Source organism: Rhipicephalus sanguineus, chromosome 11 (assembly GCF_013339695.2).
Source record: "Rhipicephalus sanguineus isolate Rsan-2018 chromosome 11, BIME_Rsan_1.4, whole genome shotgun sequence".
Lineage (NCBI taxonomy): Eukaryota > Metazoa > Arthropoda > Arachnida > Ixodida > Ixodidae > Rhipicephalus > Rhipicephalus sanguineus.
Genome location: NC_051186.1, coordinates 18501838 through 18525189, shown reverse-complemented (window position 1 = coordinate 18525189; position 23352 = coordinate 18501838).

Here is a 23352-nt window from a genome sequence, read left to right as displayed (position 1 = left end):
AGGTATTGAAACCTCGGAGTATGCTGAGTATCGCTTAATAAAGGAAAATTTTTCGGCAATATTTTCTTCCTGTTAATATTGTTTTGAATTGAAGACGGAAGTAATGCATTGGAAATACCAGGTATTTTATGCACAAATGCAATATTGAAATGTACAGTGATTTGAATAATATTTTCTTGTATTGTAAGAACTTATGTACAGTGCATTGCCATGTATTTCTATTTATGAATGTGTTGTCCCCATTACAACTATGCCAAGCACTACAATGAAATGAACTTCATTCTCTGCTTGTATTCTTTCTATACATTTCTGAGTGGGCCCGAGAAGGGCCTGGTGTATCTTGAAATAAATCAATGAATGTCACATCTTCGAAGCTAGGGCGAATCACTGAATTCGAGAACAACAGATTGGAATATAAAGCCAGCAAGGTCACTCATTTGGCATTATACAAGACGTAGCACCAGCAAAAGTAGCCGTACGGAAACGCGGCCGCTTGCTCATTGTACTCTCTGTGGCTTCAACGCAAACTTTGCGATGAAAGAGAGGGAGAAGCAAGGAAAGGAAGGGAGCCTAACCAGACGCACGTGCGGTTCACTACGATGTACTGTGGGAAGGAATTAGGGCCGTGTTTGGCGGCGTAGTTGTCCGCCGCCGCCGCCGGTGTCCGTAACCACCATCGCGCGAAATAAAAAAAAACTAAACAAGAAAAAACATCCGGGATGGAACAAGGTTCGAACCTCGGCCCCCTGCATGGGAGCCCAGTATTCTACCTCAGAACCATGCCGGGGCTTAAAACTGCGTTGCAAAAAGACCCTATACAGGCTTCATGTTGGGAAGGAACCACATCAACATATATTGTAATATCGTGTGGTAGAAGAGTATAAATAACAACCAGGCGAAACACAACGCGAATTCTGTGACCAGGCGTCACACAATGCGAATTGCGCAACGACTGGGTGGTTGAATGTTTCCACCCCATTACAAAGGCCTCTGCCATAATTGTGGATCGTCATCAGCCACAGTATCAACTAAGTGCACATAATACCTGACAGGTGTTTAGCGAGTACCGCGGTTGTCCGCAGAATGAAAAAAAATTACATAGTGGCTGCTTCCCTATTTGAAAAATTATGATGATTTTTAGCATAGTGGGTTCCTCGCAAGTACACTTCTGTTGGTTGCCAAGGAAGCCCATATGGCTCCCCTGATTCATTTCCTCAGGGTCTCAATAAAGTTAATTCCCTCTTTCTCTCTCTCTCTCTCTCTGTTTTCGTTTCTCCGGTTAACATATGTTATAAAGCGTGGTGGGACAGTTAAATAACGAGTGGGCGTCGCACAATGTGAATTCCGTAACTAGTGGGTCGTTTAAAGATTCCAACCCATTACAAAGGGCTCAGCCATAATTCTTCATCGTCATCAACCGTCCCAACAACAAAGTGCGCATAATGCCTTACAGATGGTAGATCACTTCTCCGCAGAATAACGAATAATGTTGTGGTGGGTGCTTCCCAACTTCCGAAAAATATGGTTTGTGGCGTAGTGGGTACGTTGTTAATGTACTCGTATTAGTAGCCACAAGAAAGTTTATACGGCCTCTAGAAATGCCGCTCGTCCAGCTTTCGCTGTGCCTGTGCTCCGCTTTCCGCGCAGTCATGGCGTTTTTTTCTATCGCTGTGCTTATGACAGTCCAATGAACAACTGCATAAGGTGTGAATGCATCAATTCTTTACTAAGTAAGTAGAAACGTAGTTGAGCTATTGAGCAAGAGTACTGAAAAGTCGTGCCTGGTAACGTTAAAAATGATTAATTGTGAGTACTCAACGCAAGAACCTTTATACTTGGTATGAAGAGCCCCGAATACATGCGCCGAAACTCTCTCTGCGTAGCTGTTTGTTGCTGCCTATCCCGTTTTGGCCTTGGTTATAATGTTTCTACACAACAATTGTTTGACTGTACTTTTTCTATTATTCTTTTTTTGCATATTTAAGGGGTAGTGGCCATAGAAAATTCCCGTTGCACTGTTTTAGAGCAGATTATGAGAAACTGAATTTTCGATTATGCAAAGAACCAATATTCAGTGCAGTTTGCATATCTTCCCGCGAATGCAGCCAATCAAGCTTTGCGAGGAAAGTCGCGAGAGAAAATGAATAATATAACAATAATGTATGGCGTTTAACGTCCCAAAACCACGATATGATTATGAGGAACGCCATAGTTGCGGACTCCGGAAATTTCGACTACCTGGGGTTCTTAAGCGTGCACCTAAATCTAAATCTAAACGTTTTCGCCTCCATCGAAAATGCAGGCAGCGCGGCCGGGATTTGATCCCGCGACCTTCGGGTCAGCAGTCGAGTGCTGTATCCACTGAACCACAGTGGCGGGGCGAGGGGAAATGAAGACAATGAAGAAAGTTGCATTAAAACACTAAACGTGTACCTTTGTAATCTTGTCATTAAAAAGCTTTTTATAAAATGCGGGTAAATATATCTAATCTCATCAAAATTGTTCTGATCAGGTTAATACGGCTGTCTGGAATACGAGCTTATTAGCATAAGTTTTGAAGTCTTAATTCGATGCCTTATTTATTATTGCCATTTCTACTCTTACTTTTCTTATCATTTTACATTCTTCGAATAAGATTTTAAGCTTGAACTACATATTCTTGGCCCATCCCCCAGAACGGGTACGTGCCATAGAACAGAAGGCAAAACAAACAAACAAAGTATTCTACGATGCTCCACGAATTGGCTGCCCTTGCTGACAGCGAGAAACCAGGTAAGCGCCTATTTTAAGTGTAAGCTGTAAGCGCACCCTAAGTTTCCGAGAAATGAGAAAGGGCGTCGTTCGAATATTCTTATGACTAAGATTACAAAGCAATTGTGCTTTCGTAAAAAAACATCACAAGTGAACTGTTTGCGTTGCTGACAGCGAGAAACCAGGTAAGCGCCTATTTTAAGTGTAAGCTGTAAGCGCACCCTAAGTTTCCGAGAAATGAGAAAGGGCGTCGTTCGAATATTCTTATGACTAAGATTACAAAGCAATTGTGCTTTCGTAAAAAAAATCACAAGTGAACTGTTTGCGTCTTCGTAATTGCAAATTACCTCTACCTTTCAGTAGGTTAAGATTTTGTTGCTGCTGTGGCAAGCAGTCTCGCGTGAAAGGATCAGTGATTCCTTACGTCATAAAAAACAAAAAATTACAGCATATCCACGGGTGAATGATGAAGAGCTTGAGCGAAGCTCATGAAGCAATCATGGTCTCGGGATCGGCTTCTCGTTCAGCCCGTTTCGCAGCGGCGTCCTTGGCGCGCACCGTCTCGGGATGCGCCTGGCTGCCGCAAAGCGAGCGCCCGCCGCTGTGCATCGTTCATGCTCCACCAACGATCCGACACGTACGGCGACGATCCAGGAGAATGAGAGAGGCGCTCGCTCCCCGCGCAGCCCGCGCAGCAGCCAATCGCAGAGCAGCGGCACTTCTAGCGCCATCTAGTGTCGATTCACACATGCGCCATATTGCACACAATTCTATTGGACCAACGCCATCTAGGAAATGAGACGGGAAATGGTGATGACGACACAGATTTTGTACAGCGCCATCTATAATATCGTCCCTGAACTGCAGTTTGTATGTACTTCTAAGGTCCTTCTATGAGACAGCGCCATCTGCCGTTTACGCCGGACAGAGATACAGCCGTTTACGCCGGCCAACGGAGACGTGACAAGGTTAGACTAAGAGAAGCTACGCCCCTAAAAAAAGAGGCGCAAGAGTTACGTTTCCCGAAAATACGCGCTTCTGTGACTACTGTTCCAAGTAGTAAGCACAAGATTGTGCATAACTTTTGGAGTAGCTACGCTTCTGAATCTATTGCACAAAGCTAAACCGGGTAGCAAGACGTTGCATGTAACAGTACAAAAGACATTGTACCTGCGAACTTCACCAATAACCAGAAAAGGCTTTGTCAAAGGTATTTTTATAAATAATCTGACAGGCTGCCAGATTATTTCTGCATGCTGCATAAATAATGTTTTTACTTCAAGTACAAAGCACCTGGCCGCAATCGTGCAATTGTTCGTGCTCTAGACCATATTATTTTAATAGAACTGCACTTAAAAAAACATGCGTACAAAGAAAAAAACTGTAATAAGCCTCCCACTTTCGCGATGTCTGTGTAAACATAGAAATTTCATCTTGTTTTATTATGACCCTGTGTTTATGATATTCGGAGCTACCAACGCATAAAGTGTTGCCGCATCTCATGGTGACAATATAAGTAGAAATTCATTTTAACTATTGGGCAAAAGGGCAGAACAGTCGTACCTTCAAACGTGAACACTTGTACAACAAGCAGCGGTCATTATTCAACACTAGGAACTTTGTATGTATGCCATTCGTGCATTGTTTGCTGCCGCCCCTTGCTTGTGGGTTCGATTGTACGGATAGCGAAATATTGTTTCCATACAAAGCTATTGCGAGTACACTTCCTCGTATTAGAACTTGCTATTTAGCTAACTGGTCATAAGCTATCTTGAAAATTAGGCGCCACTCGGCACTTCCTCACTCAAACATATTCACACACGCAAGTACTCACGACGTGTGTGAATGTGTGTGAATAAGGGAGTGACTGGTTGCGCCTAATTTTCAAAATGGTACTTTTGTTTTCAGCATGTTACGAAATAATGCCCTGAAATAATGTCCGTTTCACTGTTTCAGAAACGATCATAAGTAACACATGATGTGATTCTGAAAAAATGCACCAGTGATCACTGCACTTTGAACAGCTTTAGTCAAGTGCTGACATTGAATCTTTTGCGAAGGATGTCCGTTCAATATAATTCTACAAAATGAAGACAATGAAGCGATTCGCGTTGCGTTGTGCGATGCTCTGCATATTGGCCGCCCTTACTGCCAGCAATAAACTACGTAAGTACTACATGTTTTATCTATATTGTTTTGTCATGTATCATTAACAGTGTGCGTACTTCTTGATATATTGGTACAATGGCGGTTATGTGGTGATTTCGCCTAAATAAAATAGGTCATTACATGGCTATGCTACACGCCTGCTTTCTTCATGTATTCAAGAAGTACACGTGCTGCAGAGTGTCCACCAGCTGTGCCGAATATACGGCGCAGTACGTGAGCAGATAGTGTCCAATCGGAAAATCGTGTTTATGATTGAGGATCCACGTCTTTCCAACCTCCTTTAGACAAAAAGCAACATTGCGCAGCTTGAGTGTATTGTCCCAAAAGCTCTAAGACCATACTTACTCTGGCATGCGTCCCGAGCCACTGTGCCACGTCTTCCACTAGAAAGATGAGGCTTAGCTGAGGTGTTGCGAGGTGTTAAGTGTTCAGTTAGGCACAGCTGGCTGTGCTGGCGTGCTTGCGGGAGAGGACATCGTTGATTTAATTGTCGTGTTTTTTTTTCTGATTTGTGTGCGTGCTTTTCTTCTTGAAAATTTGCTTTGTTGAGTAAGTTTGTCTGTGATGATGAAAGCTTCTGGTTTACATGTCACCTTAGAATATATCACGTTGTGAATTTATGGCGGTATTTTCGAGACAAATAAACGGGAAAGCAAGTACAGGGAGTAAACAGGACGAATAGTCTGCTGGACCTCACGTTAGGAACTGTAACAGTATAACGACAATATGTGCCAATTCGCTCGGGTAAAAACTTTCTCCTTTATTATTGAGCAAATAAGTTATTCGTTGTCTTGATATATGCAGATCACGGTCCACATACGCATTCACAAGGACTTCCATACAAAAAGCATACCCGTGAGTAACATATGTTTGTACACAACATAACCTTCTGGCATATCACCATGAATAGCTGAGTAAAACAATGTTTGTATTTGGACGCTCAGATGGTTACAAACGCCAAAAACCTGGCTGATCCCTACGCCATAGGAATCGGCACAAGACGAAAGTGAAACGTGCCAAAGAAGTGGTTGATTGCTTATTCTACCTTGATATATGAGAGCTTGTACAATACCTATTGGTGTTTGGCAACTATAGCACCGTTTGTAGTGGATGCACTCGCTTGACGCCTAGTGGCACATCTGAATCGCGACGACTAACGCCCATGATCATGATTTAACCGTTGTGACGGCTAAAGTTGTTAACATATACCTCGACAAAGCATGTCGGCATCAACAAGCACATACTAAACACCAGTACTAGATATGCACTTCTTTAAATGCGTCGTCATCGTTAACTGAGGAGAGACACGGCACGGTGTGCGCTCCCGAGTAATAGGGTAACCTGGGCCTGTGCTCATGCATCACTACCCCTCTGCGCTTCAGCAACACGGGAGGCAGATTCGTAGCTTGAGCCCCGAACGCACGAAGGCTTTCAACGTCCCCCTGACCTCTGTCTCCCACGAATTCACCACATTGGACCGTCGACATCATTGCCTTTAGTCGGTGCTTATTGTCGCAGTTTTATTAGTCTGTGCTATCAGACTTGAAGCAGTAGGGGGCTGAGAAACACCGTTGGTGCATGTGAAAGCTGCACTGCTCCGAGAACGAGCGGTCACATAATAACATGAAGCGAAAGGCAAAGAACGTGACTGCATCTAGGAGGCTCCAAAATGCTAACGAAGAAGAACGAACGGTAACGCTCTCCGGCATCGTCTGCCAGGCCTATACCATTCACTTCTGTTCATCAGTCGCGAAAGCAAGGCAAATCGAGCCCAAAGATGGTTAACGCTCTGTCCTTCGCTTGGTCTGTCTCCCCTGGGCGCACCTGTGAAATAGTTTAAAAGTTGTACACCGCCATTTTCGGCATGCAGAAAGAACCCGTGCTGGTTCGAAAACGTAGGCAACAATTGCCCCATCTTCGATTAGAGTAATTCGAATGTACTTAATAGTTCACAAACCAGAAATACAAATGTCTGCATTTTCAGCTCAACGTCCACGTTGATTTCGTGTTCTGCCTCCATGTATGTCTACCTGTGCGAAAAACCGAAAAAAAGCGAACGGATCAAGGGCTTGTTTTCATTCATAGAAACAACCTAACTACACAAACAGCCAGTGAAGCGAAGGCAGGTATAGGGCACATCATTTGTAGTCTTTAAGTTTAATGTAGAAATTGTGATCTAAATGGGAAGAATTTAAAACATCGAAAAGACAACTTACCACCGGTAGTGACCGTACCTGCAGCCTCTGGGTAAGGCGTCCCATGCTCTGCCACTTGAGCTACGGCGGCGGCCGCCTTCCCGTGCAGTTTGATGGGTATCTCTCTGCATGGAAACATGGGAGTGTTAGTCATCTCCGCTCGTAGTCATTACAGCGAGTGCGCAACACTTTTTTCGCCAGCTTGCGTCACGTCACACGGTATCTCGTTACGTGCTAGCCGATTACCAAAGAACCCTCGCATACTTCCTGAAGGCATCATGTCTACCGAACGGGGCCTTCGCTATGAAGGAAAAAAATAAGGGGAATAGCTCATCTAATGTGGTCGCAAGTGGTGATTCTTTTAGATTGGTGAATATTATTGTTCACATAACGGATGTTTCAGCGTATTTTAGGAGAGAGTGCCATTGTATATGAAGGAATCCAGTGAAGAAAAAAAAGAATTCTAGGAGAGTTGTGGCTTTTAGTGAATAACAGCGCTTCTACAGGGAACGTTATTGTCGCGAAAGTTTTCTTCGACCATTGTTCTAATGTTATTAGCCTCAGTAAGGTAAGTGTCACTCACGAAATCGCTTTGTCCAGCGATATATCGCTTTTGACCGCAATTATTATTATTGCATATAAAGTGGCTTATAAGTGTGTACAATACAAAGAATAAACACTGATATCACGAAGAAGCGCTGAAATTTCTTGTGGCATTACTTTTTCTTTTTCTTATCAGACCATGACATACCTCTATGCAGGCGGGTATCCGCTTGCCCAAAGGGTTGGGTTCAGTTATGCCTAACACCTGCTAATCAATGGACAATTTTTTGTGGTGAGCACCTCAATAATTTTACAAATCTTACAACTCAAAACAGTTTCTCGGTATTTAAAGCTCATCTGCTAGTAGGCCCCCTGGTTTTAAAAAGATGTGCAGAAAGAACGAACGAAACAGTTTTACACAATTTGAAAAACAGCGCAGAAGAAGTGCCTATGTTGCGACAAAGGAACTTATAATATTGACAAACGAGTTTCCAACTTTTACAGAAAATTTTCAATTTAAAGTCAGAAAATTCAACGTTTCATTAATCGCAAAGCCCAGCTCACCCGGAAAAAATATGTCTGAAAATGCTTATGTATACGACGCATTTCTGTTGATAGGGAAGGAAAAAGTGAATGTCTAACTCAATAATACAGCGAAAACACAAAATCAACGTAGTGAAAAAAACACTGGGGCACTTTAGAGAGCATCTGCAACATGCAAAAAAGCCCTACAGCGCCCAGAGCGACTGATATAAACATTGTTCATCAATATGATTCATGAGCAGTCGTTCCAGCTATAGCTTACGGGCACACATTGTTTTCGTCAAAATAGCCTCCTTGACGTACTACATTTCCTTCACATACAAAGTACTCCAGGCCCTCTTAGGACGCTTTAATACTATCGTGTATTTCTGTCAGTTTCAATTTTTTTCTATTGCAGTACAAAAAAACATGACCTGCGAGAGCTACTGGCGAAACATTTGCACACAGAAGTCTGTTCCTTACTGTAACTCAGTTCCTAAACACTGCATCTGTGTTTGTGGTGAGTACGAAACATGTATTTGTAAACGTATGTCATTCTTTACATAAACACTGACGTTAAAACACATTGATTGCAAAATTTCATATATGTTTCAATAATAAATGTTTGCATCTACAAGTTGAGAACGCAGTTAGAGCTCGTAGATTTTCCGGGTTCTGTACTGCGAGACCAGCTCTCACTCGTCGAACCAGGTTGAACTGGTCTCCCAATGTGAGGTGCAGCGATGGCTTCTGGATTACTGTACTTAGCGGGCAAGGTATTGCAGGTTGGAGAATCTAGCCACAAGAGCGTCTTGCGCAGAGGTTTCTTTTTATCTCAAAGAGAAGAGCCCGCTTGAATTAGACAGTCTAAGGAAACCCAGTCGCACACGCTGCATCGTTAATACATCTAAGAAATTTGTGGCCAAGTGAGTGAATTTAATATAACAGCTTTTGTAGGCAACCAAGCAACCAAAATTTCTTTACTGCAGTCTAGAGCATCGTCAAGGATCGTTATACATCACGCAACTCTCGAAATATGCATGCTACCATTGGTTGCAGACCACACTTTCCCTTTCCAGGGAAGGCCTTGTGATCACCACTGAACAACGAAGGAAGGTAGCTTTAATGAGGAATAAGAGGGACAAGAATATTTGAAGATATGCCATTGTAAACACGCAAACTTAGGAAGGTGTATTGGACACCCTGTTACGCTGACAATAAAAGTGTAATATTGTTACGGTGAGATGCGTTTATTTACAAGAGATGATGGATGCGAGAGTCCAGGGATCGAGCAGATCACAGTTCGTGCCCCTGCGTCGTTTTTCTCTTCTTCCATGCGTTCTCCCAGTATCGTAGCAATTCCCCCTTTGCAGACGATGCCCACCGGGCGAGTCAGGTTTCGTTGCGACGATGAAAGCGTTTGAGGCGGGCAACATGCACGACGTTGGTCTTTCTTGAGCGGCGGCCAGTAGACAAGAGCCGCGATATCACGTACGTGACATCGCTGAGACGTTCCATGACAACAAACGGGCCAGTGTAGTTGGCTAGGAACTTTTGGCATAGGCCGCGCTTGCGAAGCGGCGTCCAAAGCCACACCAAATCGCCTTTCTCGTACAATACGTGTCGGTGACGTCCGTCGTAACGGTTCTTAGAGCGTTTCTGGGAAGCGAGAGTACGAAGGCGGGCGATACGCCGGGCCTCTTCTGCACGGCAAAGGGTTTCGGCGAGAGTAGGTTGGTCGATTTCAGAAAACGGAAGAATAGTGTCAAGAGCTGTGCGGGGTTGGCGTACGTAGAGCAGATAAAATGGACTGTATCTGGTCGTCTCGTGCTGTGCAGTATTGTAGGCAAAGGTTATGAAGGGCAAGACGGCATCCCACGTTTTGTGTCCGGAATCAACATACATGGAAATCATGTTGACGAGAGTTCTGTTGGTTCTTTCGGTCAAACCGTTCGTCTGCGGGTGATACGGAGTGGTGTGACGAAAATGAGACTTAGCGAGACGAAGCAGGTCTTCAACTACATCGGCAATAAATTGCCGCCCGCGATCACTGATGATAACACATGGGGATCCATGGCGTAATATAATGTGAGACAGCACAAACTGCGAAACTTGAGTGGCCGTTGCTGTAGGAATTGCCGCAGTTTCGGCATAGCGTGTCAAGTGGTCGACGCCCACTATAATCCATCGGTTGCCGTTCGTTGATCGCGGAAAAGGGCCGAGCAGGTCAACACCAACGACCTCAAATGGAGAACCAGGGGGTGCTATGGGCTGAAGTAGTCCTGCTGGCTCGGTTGTCGGACGCTTGTAGCGTTGACATTGCTCACAGCTCGCAACGTATGCAGTCACACTTTGACGCATTTTCGGCCAGAAGAAGCGTTCTTGTGTGCGCTGATATGTCCTGGAAAAACCCATATGTCCAGACGTAGGGTCGTCGTGCATAGCTCGGAGGACGCGTTGTCGCAGACTTGTTGGCACAACTAGAAGTAAACGGGCGCCTATGCCGGAATAATTCTTCTTGTAAAGAACGTCGTCCTGTACGACGAAACTGCGTTGACCGTTCGTTCCGGAGATAAAGAAAGGGGCGAGACTGTTGTCACTGCGTTGCTCTGCGCGAAAAGTGGTCAGGTCAGGAAATGGGGCATCGACAACTGCTAAATATTCATCGAAGTTGTCTGCGTCACACTCGGTTGTCGGAAGGGGAAGCCGCGAGAGGCAATCGGCGTCGGCATGACGACGACCGCTCTTGTAACGAACTTCAAAGTCATGTTCTTGCAGTCGTAACGCCCAACGAGCAAGACGGCCGGATGGGTCACGTAGTCCAGTGAGCCAACATAAAGAATGATGGTCTGTGATAATGGAAAACCGGCGTCCGTAGATATACGGGCGAAACTTGTGGACGGCGAATACGACCGCGAGGCATTCCTGCTCTGTGACAGTGTAGTTGCGCTCCGGTTTACTTAAACAACGACTGGCATAGGCAACGACGTGTTCAGTAGCTCCATGGCGTTGGACCAAGACGGCGCCGAGACCTACACCACTGGCGTCGGTATGTACTCCTGTGGCAGCAGATGGGTCATAGTGGCGAAGCACGGGCCCTGAGGTAAGAACAAACTTCAGTTGCGAAAACGATGACTCGCATTCTGCTGACCACCGAAAAGGCACATCCTTATTGAGTAGGCACGTCAAAGGGAAAGCGAGGTCGGCGAACTTAGGCACGAAGCGACGGAAGTACGAGCATAAGCCCAAAAAGCTTCGCAACTCTCGTACAGACTGAGGTGGTTTGAAGCTGCTAACTGCAGCAACCTTCTGAGGGTCGGGTCGAACTCCATGCTTGTCAACCAGGTGACCGAGAACCAGAGTCTCACGGTTGCCAAAGTGACACTTCTTAGAATTCAGGGTGAGCTTAGCTTTCTCAAGGCAGGTTAGAACAATGTCTAGACGACGGTTGTGCTCATCGAATGTACGGCCAAAAATTATAATGTCGTCAAGGTAGCATAGACAAACTTCCCACTTTTGTCCACGCAAAATAGTGTCCATGAAGCGCTCAAACGTGGCTGGAGCGTTACACAGGCCAAAAGGCATTACATTAAATTCAAAGAGACCATCTGGGGTTATGAATGCCGTTTTCTCTTTGTCACTCGGATGCATGGGAATTTGCCAATATCCAGACCTGAGATCCACGGATGAGAAGTACGACGCAGAATGCAAACAATCAATGACGTCATCAATCCTGGGAAGCGGGTACACATCCTTCTTAGTAACGGAGTTGAGGCGTCTGTAGTCCACGCAGAATCGCCATGTACTGTCTTTCTTCCGGACAAGAATCACAGGGGCAGCCCAAGGGCTACATGATTCTTGGATGACCTTTTTTTTTAACATCTCTTCTACCTGTTCAGCAATGATCTTGCGCTCTGCAGATGACACACGGTACGGTTTCTGCCGGATAGGGTGAGCGGATCCTGTGTCGATCACGTGACGAGTCCGCGAATCGGGTACACTTGTTTGCTCTTCATTCTGTGCAAAGTCGAAAACAGTGGCATGCTTGGCAAGGACTTTGACCAAGGCTTGGCGTTTTTCTGATGACAGCGACTTGTTTATCATGCTTAGAAAGTTGGTTTCTGTATAGTGAGTTGCCTGAACAAGGTCTACACTCTGGTCGCTTAAAGACGCAATCAAACTGTTCACATTTTGTTCGAAGAGGGCGAGCCGCATTCCACTGGGCAGCATGACAGGTTCAGTAGAATAATTTAACACCCACAAAGCCGATCGCCCATTGCTGATGGAAAGAACGCAACGCGGCACGAGCACATTTTTCTTGGCGCAATTAAGAGGAACCGGCTCCACAAGAACATCAAACGTGCCGGCGTCTGAGGCAGAGGTGTCAACGGGTACGTTCTTCATCGATTTGGGTGGCAAGAAGACGTCCTCAATGACGGTGATGGACCCTTGGCAGCGCTTGGAATCGTCAGTAAATGCCGACAGCAAAATTTCACCGGCGCCACAATCTACGGTGGCACCACAGTCTCGTAGAAAATCGATCCCCAAGATAATGTCATGTGTGGAGCTAGCCAGGACAGCAAATTCTACCTTGAACACCTTGTCGCCCAAAGTAACACTCACAACACACACGCCGATAGGGCTTAGCGTCTCCCCACTCACTGCACGAAATGTTGCACTGCTGTTCCAGCGAAACATCACTTTATGTCCTAGCCGCAGTTTAAAGTTAAAACTCATGACCGAAACAGCTGCTCCAGTGTCTATTAAAGCCATCGTAGGTAGTCCATCAACGAGAACGGGGACCTTATTTTGCGTCATAGAAACGGGGGGAGGCATAGGTGGATGTAGTGACAAATGTTCGGCGACCTCACCTCCATCGGCCGCACCACCTAGTTTCCCGGCGGTGGGGAAGTGACGCGGCGAGCAGGAGACGGGGAACGGCGCCGGCGCGCAGTAGGGGGCGTCAAGCTTCGTACGGAGGAGGGCGAGTCGCTGCGGAAGTTCTGGTTGAAATTGCGACCGACGTGCGTGTCACTGCGGGCATTTTGCTGGAAGCCGTTGCCGACGTACGTGTCCCGCATTGAGCGCATACCACCACGCCAGCTGTTTTGTCGAGGAGAAGGCGGTGGTCCCTCGTAGTGGCGCTGTGGTGCGCGACGTCTTTGAGCGCAGAATCGAGCCACATGTCCACGGAAACCGCAGTAGAAGCACACAGGGGCCTCACGCACGTCACCAAACCTTCCACGAGGCACCGTGTACCTGTGATCATCCCACGAGGACACCATTGTAGGTGGTTGGATGAATGCGTTCTGGAGACCACTGCGACGATGTAGGTTGTCGGTTGGTTGCTCCGGTGCTCCTGATAGGGGCACGTCGTACACCGTGGCGTCAACGGCAGCACACATTGCGTCGTATGGCAGAGGGACATCACTGGCACGTGCCCTTGTAGTGGTGACAGCATCACGTCGTCCAAGTTCTTCGCGCACAATTTGTCTAATCGTTGCGGCAAGATCACAGGGTGCTGTTGGAGTGACGTCGACACTTGCAACGGTAGTGACGTTGGCAAGTCTACCAAACTTGGGAGTGATGCGCCTAGCCTTCAGAGTCTCAAACGTGCGGCAGTGTTGAATTACGTCCGCTACAGACTCCAAGGTGTCCTTTCCGATGAGGAAATTGTAGACATCTTCAGCAATACCTTTGAGAAGATGCCCAACCTTGTCATCTTCTTTCATGCGTGGGTCTACAGACTTGCACAATTTCAAAATCTCCTCAATGTAAGTTGTGCAAGTCTCGCCGGGCACTTGAGCACGCTGCATTAAAGTTTGCTCAGCGCGCTTCTTCTTCATTGAAGGGTCCCCGAAGCAGCTCGCTATTTCCTTCTGAAACTCTTCCCACGTCGCTATTGTTTCTTCGTGGTTTTCGAACCACACCAACGCCGTTCCTTCAAGAAACAATCCGACGTTGGTCAGCCGGGAGGCCGAATCCCAATGGTTGTACCTACTCACACGATTGTAGTGTTTCAGCCATTCGTCGACGTCTTCTCCAACCTTACCAGAGAAGGTTCGTGGCACCATGTGTTGGGGCCACGTAGCGCCAGACGAAGACCGCGTGTTGTCGCCGTCAGCAATCGGGTCCATAGAGAGGGGTGGTAGTCCGGCCAGTCGGCGGCTTCGGCGTAGCTCCAGATGTAGCGCTTCCGTGATCGTTCACCCGGGATTGCTCTGCTGTACCCCGCACCTCCACCAATACTGTTACGGTGAGATGCGTTTATTTACAAGAGATGATGGATGCGAGAGTCCAGGGATCGAGCAGATCACAGTTCGTGCCCCTGCGTCGTTTTTCTCTTCTTCCATGCGTTCTCCCAGTATCGTAGCAATATATAAGTGGTCATCATCATCAGCCTGTCTACGCCCACTGCAGGGCAAAGGCCTCTCCCATGTTCCGCCAATCAACTCGGTCCTGTGCTTTCTGCTGCCACGTTATACCTGCAAACTTCTTAATCTCATCTACCCACCTAATTTTTTGTCTCCCCCTCACGCGTTTGCCATCTCTTGGAATCCAGTCAGTTACCCTTAATGACCACCGGTTATCCTGCCGACGTGCTACGTGGCCGGCCCATATCCATTTCTTCTTCTTAATTTCAACTATGATATCCTTAACCCCCGTTTGTTCCCTGACCCACTCTGCTCTCTTCCTGTCTCTTAAGGTTACACCTATCATTTTCCTTTCCATCGCTCGCTGCGTCGTCCTCAATTTAAGTTGAACCCTCTTTGTAAGTCTCCAGGTTTCTGCTCCGTAGGTAAGTACCAGTAAGATGCAGCTGTTATATACCTTCCTCTTGAGAGATAGTGGTAGACTACCATTCATGATTTGATAGTGCTTGCCGAATGAGCCCCATCCCATCCTTATTCTCCTAGTTATTTCACTCTCATGGTTCGGCTCCGCGGTTACTACCTGTCCTAAGTAGACATACTCCTTTACAACTTCCAGCGTCTCGCCACCTATCGCAAAGCGCTGTTCTCTGCCAAGATTATTCCACATTACTTTAGTTTTATGCATATTAATTTTCAGACCTACTCTTCTACTTTCCGTATCCAGTTCAGTAATCATGAGCTGTAATTCGTCTCCCGCGTTACTCATCAATGCAATGTCATCAGCGAATCGCAGGTTACTGAGATACTCTCCATTAACTCTTATCCCTAATTCTTCCCAATCTAGGGCCCTGAAAACCTCCTGTAAACACGCGGTGAATAGCATTGGAGAGATCGTGTCTCCCTGTCGTACGCCCTTCTTTATTGGGATTCTGTCGCTTTCTTTATGAAGGACTATAGTGGCTGTGGATGCGCTGTAGATGTCTTCCATTATGTTTATATAGGCTTCGTCGATGCCCTGATTCCGCAGTGCTTGCATGACTGCTGATGTCTCCACCGAATCAAATGCCTTCTCGTAATCTATGAAGGCTATGTATAGGGGTTGGTTGTATTCCGCGCATTTCTCTATCACCTGATTGATAGTATGAATATGGCCTATTGTTGAGAAGCCTGTACGAAATCCTGCCTGGTCCCTTGGTTGATTAAACTCTAATGTCCTATTAATTCTGTTAGCAATTACTTTTGTGAATAGCTTGTAGACAACGGACAGTAAGCTGATGGGCCTGTAATTTTTCAGGTCCTTGACGTCCCCTTTCTTATGGATCAAGATGATGTTGGCATTCCTCCAAGATTCTGGTATCCTCCCTGTCGAGAGACACTTCGTATACAGGGTGGCCAGTTTCTCTAACATAATCTCTCCACCGTCTTTCAGCAGGTCTGATGTTATCTGATCCTCACCAGCGGCTTTGCCTCTTTGCATTCCCTTTAAGGCTTTCTTTACTTCTCCTGTTAATACTGGTGGGATGTCAGATTCCTCTGGGATATTACTGCTTCTTACATTATCATCCTGACTGTCTCGGCTGCTGTACAGATCTCTGTAGAACTCTTCCGCTACCTCAACTATTCTATCCATATTGGTTGTGACCTTGCCATCCTTGTCCCTTAATGCATACATCTGATTTTTGCCTATGCACAGTTTTGTCTTCGTAGCTTTGAGGCTTCTTCCGTTCTTTAGAGCATGCTCAATTCTCTCCATATTATACTTTCTTATGTCGGCTGCTTTACGCCTATTGATCAACTTCGAAAGCTCCGCCAGCTCTATTTTGTCTGTTGCATTTGAGGCTTTCATAGCTTGACGCTTCTTAATGAGGTTTTTCGTCTCTTGGGATAGCTTACCAGTGTCCTGTCTAACGACTGCACCCCCGACTTCCACTGCACACTCCTTAATGATACTAGTCAGATTATCATTCATTGCGTCAACGCTAAGGTCGGTTTCCTCGGTTAAAGCCGCGTACCTATTCTTAAGCGAAACTCTGAATTCTTGTACTTTCCCTCGCAGAACTAGTTCATTAATCGGCTTCTTCTTGCGTATCAGTTTCTGCCGTTCCTTCCTCACGTCTAGTTGAATTCTAGATCTTACCATTCTATGGTCACTGCATCGGATCTTGTTAACTACTTCCACATCCTGTATAATGCCCGGGTGGTCGCACATTATGAAGTCTATTTCATTTTTAGTTTCGCCATTAGGACTCCTCCACGTCCACTTACGAGTAGTCCGTTTTCTGTAGAAGGTATTCAAGATCCGTAAATTATTGCGTTCTGCGAACTCTACTAGTAACTCCCCTCTGGCATTTCTAGAGCCGATGCCATATTCCCCAACTGCATGATCTCCAGCCTGCTTCTTGCCTACTTTTGCATTAAAGTCGCCCATCAGTACAGTATACTGTGTCTTTACCCTACTCATTGCTGATTCTACGTCTTCGTAGAAGCGTTCAACCAGTTGATCATCATGGCTCGATGTAGGCGCGTAGGCCTGTATCACCTTCATCCTGTACCTCTTATTAAACTTACTCACGATACATAAAACCCTCTCATTAATGCTATAATATTCCTCTATATTGCCAGCTATATTTTTATGAATAAGGAACCCCACTCCTAGTTCTCTTCTGTCAGCTAAGCCACGATAGCATAGGACGTGTCCGTTCTTCAGCACTGTATAAGCCTCCTGTGGTCTCCTAACCTCACTGAGCCCTATTACATCCCATTTAACACCCTCTAATTCCTCGAATAGTACAGCTAGACTCGCCTCACTAGATAACGTTCTAGCGTTATATGTAGCCAAGTTCAGATTCCAATGGCGGCCTGTCCGGACCCAGAGATTCTTAGCACCCTCTGCTGCGTCGCAGGTCTGACCGCCGCCTTGGTCAGTTGCTTCGCAGCCGCTGGGGACTGAGGGCCGAGGGTTAATTGGTGTATTCATGTGGGAGGTAGTGGCCAAGTACTACACCAGGGTGGCCAATCCTGCTCTGGTGAGGGAGTGCATTGCTGGCTGTGGTCGCCAGTGAGGCTGCACCCCAGGCCTTTTACACAATTCCATCATCACGCGGATTTTTTTTTTAATCCGGTTGGGAATTGTCCGGCACCGGGATTCGAACCACGGACGTCTTGCATGCGAAGCTGATGTTCTACCCACTACGCCATCGCTGCAATTTACATTTTCATTATGGTACACCAGATGGCTGATTTAGGTGTGCAAAGCTTATCTAGCAGCCCATGGTTTTTACAAGACCTTCCAAAGTGCCTCTTTATCATAAATTACTGTCGTGATGAGTTTTTAGAACATTTTTTTTGCGTTTTTCAGAAATGAATTTACTCTCTGTTATCGAAAAAGATGCTAAACAAGCTAAAGCTTTTAAAATGTAAATGGTGTGTTCAGGCTTTAAGGGGTTAAGGCTCAGCTGTTATTCTTACTTTTTCTTTAGGTGGCAACAGATGTACATTGCTTGTTTGAATACTTTTATACAATGCTCTCAACTTTACAGTGTAAATGATAATAAATGAGTAATTTTGCAGTTTCGTGTACATGTCCATGCACATCTGAATTATGGCAGCCGTATTATGCTGCATCATGCAGGCAATAAGTAAGATAAGCTATATATTTAAAATATCGGGTACTTGTGACAAAAATTATATAAAACCGATGAAGCTGAGCCCCAAATTATAAAAGAAACTAGAATCACATAGAACAGTTTATAATCGGTAACAGAGCAAAGAAATCTGTTATTTTCATGTTTCACCAAAATAGCCTGCATTTGACATTTCAAAAAAGAAAAAAACACAAGAAACCAAGTTCGGATCGGTAGAAAAAACAGCCTTGCCAATTCTTGTGGCAAAAATGAGGTCGGAAATGACAAAGTGATAAATGTGATCAGTCACACATCACAGTCCTCCCACCAGCAGTTAGTAATCAGTAAGATATCGAACTCATCTCGCACACATTTTACCAAAATAGTCTGCCTGTCATGTACAGCTACATACAGCTAAATCGGAGACATATCACCAATGCCACTACTTGCGGCATTCTCGATATGCTAGTATGGAGCTAGTATGGAAACTCCATACTAGCATACGATAGTACATACTATACTCGCCGACAACTTTTCTTGGCAATGAAGAAAAGGCTACGAGCGTGGAGCTACTGCACATTACTGCTCCGCGAAGTAGTCCGGTTTGGCGGTTTGGCGGTTTGGCGTTCGGGTGGTAATTCCAGACAAAACATATATTACCCTGATTATATTTATGATAATACACAGTTGGGCAAGGCTGTTGATGATGATGAAATGAACTTTATTTGGTCCTGGAGAACCCCGATCAGACAACCCCCGAAGGGGGGTCCGCCGCAGTTGCTGGCCGCGCCCACGCCGGTACTGGAAGACCGTGGCCCTCCGCCCGTTCGCAGGCCTCCTGGACTGCCGACAGCTGGACTGAGAGCTCGTTGCTTTTAAGAGCCTTCTCCCAGTCCTCTTCTGTGCTGAACTTTGCGCTAAGTAACGCCGGGCACTGCCAGAGCATATGAGCGAGTGTGCAATTATCCGCCCCACAGCTAGGACATCCTGGATTTATGCCTTCAGCAAAGTGGCTAAACGTGCTGCGAGACGGGAAGGAACCTGCCTGCAGCATCCGGAGAACCGACGACTGCGGCCTAGTAAGCTTGGAATGCGGGAGGGGGTATCGCCGCCTTGACAGTTGATAGTGCGAAGTAACTTCGTTGAAGGTGCCAAGTGGATCCCTGAAGCTCTCCGTGAAGCCGCCTCCGGACCCGCCCGCACCGCCGCGGCACGTGATTTCTCGCGCACGGTTATGGGCAAGTTCGTTGACGTTGGGAACTGTCGGATGAACCCCTGAGCCCATGTGGGCCGGGAACCAGGTAATTGTGTGAAAGCCTCCTACAGCCCTCGAACTGAGAATAGCGGCAGCCTCTCTTGAGACAACACCCGAAGCGAAGGCCCGGAGGGCAGCCCTAGAGTCGGTGAATATCTCAGGACGCGAAGGGTCCTTCATAGCTAGAGCTATCGCTACCTGCTCTGCTACGGAGGCAGACACCTTCCTAACGGAAGCTGAGTTTAGTACGCGACCGCGATGATCAACAACCACGGCCGCAAAGCTGTCCGAGCGGCCATACTGCGCCGCATCGACGAAAGCCACCTTTCCCGGGGATTTACCTACGAAGTCAAGCAGAGACTTGGCCCGTGCCGTTCGCCGGCCAACATTGTACCGCGGATGTACATTACGCGGGAAGGGTTCCACCTCATAAGTACCCTTCATTGTTTGTGATAAAAATATCTTCTGTTCCGCACTGCCCGTATGATGACATCCAAGCGACTGTAGGAGACGCTGCCCAGCCTTGGTGGAGGAGAGCCGCGCGACCTGAGCTAGTTGCTGTGCCTCAATCACCTCCGAGAGGGTGTTGTGCATGCCCAGGTTCATGAGCCTGTCCGTGCCGGTACTCATGGGGAGTCCTAGCACCCTTTTAATACTTTTCCGCATTAAAGTGTCGAGTTTATCCTCCTCGCGTTTAGACCAATTTAGAGATGATGCGACGTAAATAATATGGCTCATGAGGAACGCGTGGTAGAGCCGAAGGAGATTACTTTCCCTCAGCCCTCCCCTGCGGTTTGAAACCCGTAAATAAGCCGAATCATGTTCTCCGTCTTGGAGGTGATGCGGGCCAGAACCTGTGTGTTTCTGCCGTTGCATTCAAGAAGGAAACCTAATATCCGAATGCAGTTCACTCTGGGAATCGCTTGCCCGTCCCTTGTGGTTAGCGCAATCTGTACCTGATCAAGCGGTGAGTGGGGCCTCCTCCCACGGCTAACAGGTCTGTAGAGAAGCAACTCCGATTTGGAGGGTGAAAGCCGAAGCCCCGTGCCCTCCAAAAACTTTCTGTGATAGACAGCGCCATCTGGAGCGCTTCCTCCACCTCAGCATCCGAACCTCCATGCACCAGACAGTAATGTCGTCGGCATATAGGGCGTGGTTTGTATTGGCTACAGTGGAAAGACGCTCCGAGAGGCCTTTCATGGCTATGTTGAACAAGAGAGGCGAAATTACCGCACCCTGCGGCGTGCCCCTCGCACCCAGGGTGAAGGTTCCTGATTTTGACTGCCCAATCTTTATGGTTGCTTTGCGGTCCCTGAGGAAGGCGCGAACATAGGCGTGGAACCTTGGTCCTAACCCATGCTCTCGACCGCCTCCAGGATGAACTTATGTGAAATAGTATCAAACGCTTTGGCGAGATCTAGGGCCAATATTCCTCGAATATCTAGGGTTCGTCGGTCGATAATTTGCCTCTTAATCAGGAGCATCACATCCTGGGTGGACAAACCCGGCCTGAAGCCTACCATGTTGTGTGGAAAGAGCTCTTTATCCTCGACATACCGAGAGACCCTGTTGTGTACCGCATGCTCCATCACTTTCTCTACGCAAGATGTTAGGGAGATGGGACGTAGGTTCTCCTTGGCGAGTGCCTTGCCCGGCTTGGGAATGAGTACCACCGAGGCGGTCTTCCAGGCCTCCGGCACTCGGCCTTCTGCCCATAGGAGATTGACCTCCTCGGTTAACTTATCGATGGACCTATCATCGAGATTACGCAGCAGCCTGTTCGTAATTCCGTCAGGACCCGGGGCTGAGCGACTATTAAGCGCATGAAGCACCTCTTCGATCTCAAGTTTCGTAAAGGGCGAGTCGATTTCTTCCAGCGGCCCTCCCCGGTAGTCCGGGTAGTCCCAGTCCCCGGAGGGGCCAATCGGAAGGTATCGTTCTGCCAATTCCTTAAGTACAGTCGTGTCATCGACTCCACTGCTCCTCTGTGCTTGTACTAATCGGTCAATTGCCAACCTCTGATTACTTTTCGAGTTAGTTTCATTGAGGAGTACCTTCAAGAGGTTCCATTTGCCTCCTGTGCGCATCTGCCCGTCTACTTTTGAGCAAATTTCATTCCACTGCTGCCTAGATAACTCCTGACTGTAGTCCTCGATTTCTTTATTGAGAAGCGCTATGCGCTTACGCAGCCTCCTATTGAGCTTCTGTGTGCGCCATCTCTCAACCAGCGATTTTTTAGCCTCCAATAAATGCGCAAGACGCGAGTCCATTGCATCCACCTGTAGGTCAGTGTGGACCGTCTTGGTTGCGAGGAGCGCATCCTCCGCTAATCGCGAGAAGAGTTCCTCCTACGTGTCATATTGGGCCTGATCCGCCTTGCGGCGCTTTCTAAACTCGTCCCAGTCCGTCACCTTGTACTCCTTATGTGGAGCCACCCGGGTTTCCTGCGTGACCGAGAGGATAAAGTGATCGCTTCCCAGGCTTTCCTGCAAGTTAGCCCACTGTACTCCCACCGCGTTTTTGGTAAATGCCAGATCCGGAGTGGTGTCTCTCGTAACGGAATTACCCACTCTTGTGGGGAACTGAGGATCCGTGACCAGCTCCAAGGAACAGTCCGTCATAGCTTGAGCAAGGTTTTCTCCCCTTAACAGTGGTTTTTGGATATCCCCAGGCCTGGTGGTGGGCGTTAAAGTCCCGACAGCTATAAGCGGCGACTTGCCCGCTAGGGTAGCCGCCTTTGCGACCACCGAGGAAACGCCTGCTTGTGATTCCGAGGGGTGCTGTAAACATTCAGTACGAATATGCTGCACTTAAGCCAATTATTCGGGATGATTTCGACGAGCTGGGCCTCCAGAGTAGAGTTGCCTAGCGCAAGCTTGTGTTCTAAAAACGCACATTTCTTCGAAACCAAGACAGCCAGACCACGTTGCCCGTCTCCCCTAACCGATACAGATCGATAGCCGGGCAAGGCAACCGCCGCGTCAATGGTTTCCTGTAAAGCAATTACATGCGGCCTAACCGCCAATGGGGCAATGTACTGCTGGAGGGAGGCCTTACGCTTCCTAAACCCCGCGCAGTTCCACTGCCAAATGACAAACTCATTTGCGTTGGGAGCCATGATTACTACCACTGGTTTGCCGACTTGCCGGCACATCCTTAGTTACGGGGGCCTGAGCCATTGGCATACCGGGGCACGCCGGGGAAACCAGCGAGACGGGCGTCACCGGGACAAAAGAGTTCTCGCCTAGACCAAGCCTACTTTCAATCATTGCAACTTTACATGCCACGAGGTCAAAGCATTCCGCTTGCCGCGCTAGCGACTTTTGCAAATCCCTGATTGCTCCAAGGACGGCCGAGTCGGACGCCGCCGCAACCTCTCCTTCCGTACCTATCCTTCGCTTAGCCGGCCGCGGCTCTGCTGACGAAGGCCGCACCGGGGCCTGTGCTGAATTTTTGAGAGCTTCGAACTCAACCCTCATCTGTTGAAGCTGAGCTTTTAAGCTGGCGTTCTCCTGAAGTAAAAATGCGATCCTAGGATCTTCCTTTTGCTCTTGGCAGTGCCGCGTGCGTTACCTGTGCTGGCTGCTGTGCCGGCCTTGGCTTGGCTCGTTCCGCCCAGGTGGTGGGAGCCTCTTGGAAGCGCAGCTTGGAGAGGGAGCGCCCTTTGGAGCGAGGGCGCCCGCGGGAGCCAGAGCGCCCCCTGGAGCGGCTGCGGCGCTTTCCAAAAGCTGGCGAGGGAGAGCGCAGCCTTGAAAGTGGTGCCACGCTGGAATCCCGTGATGTCGGACCCTCCTGGGCCCGAAGGTGTTTCTTGGCGCGCTTTCTTCGCCGTCTTCTTTGCCGCACCACGAAGGGTACTTGGAAACGATGCCTGCAGGACTTGTCGGCCGTTAGATGTGCTCCTCCGCACAAGGCACATT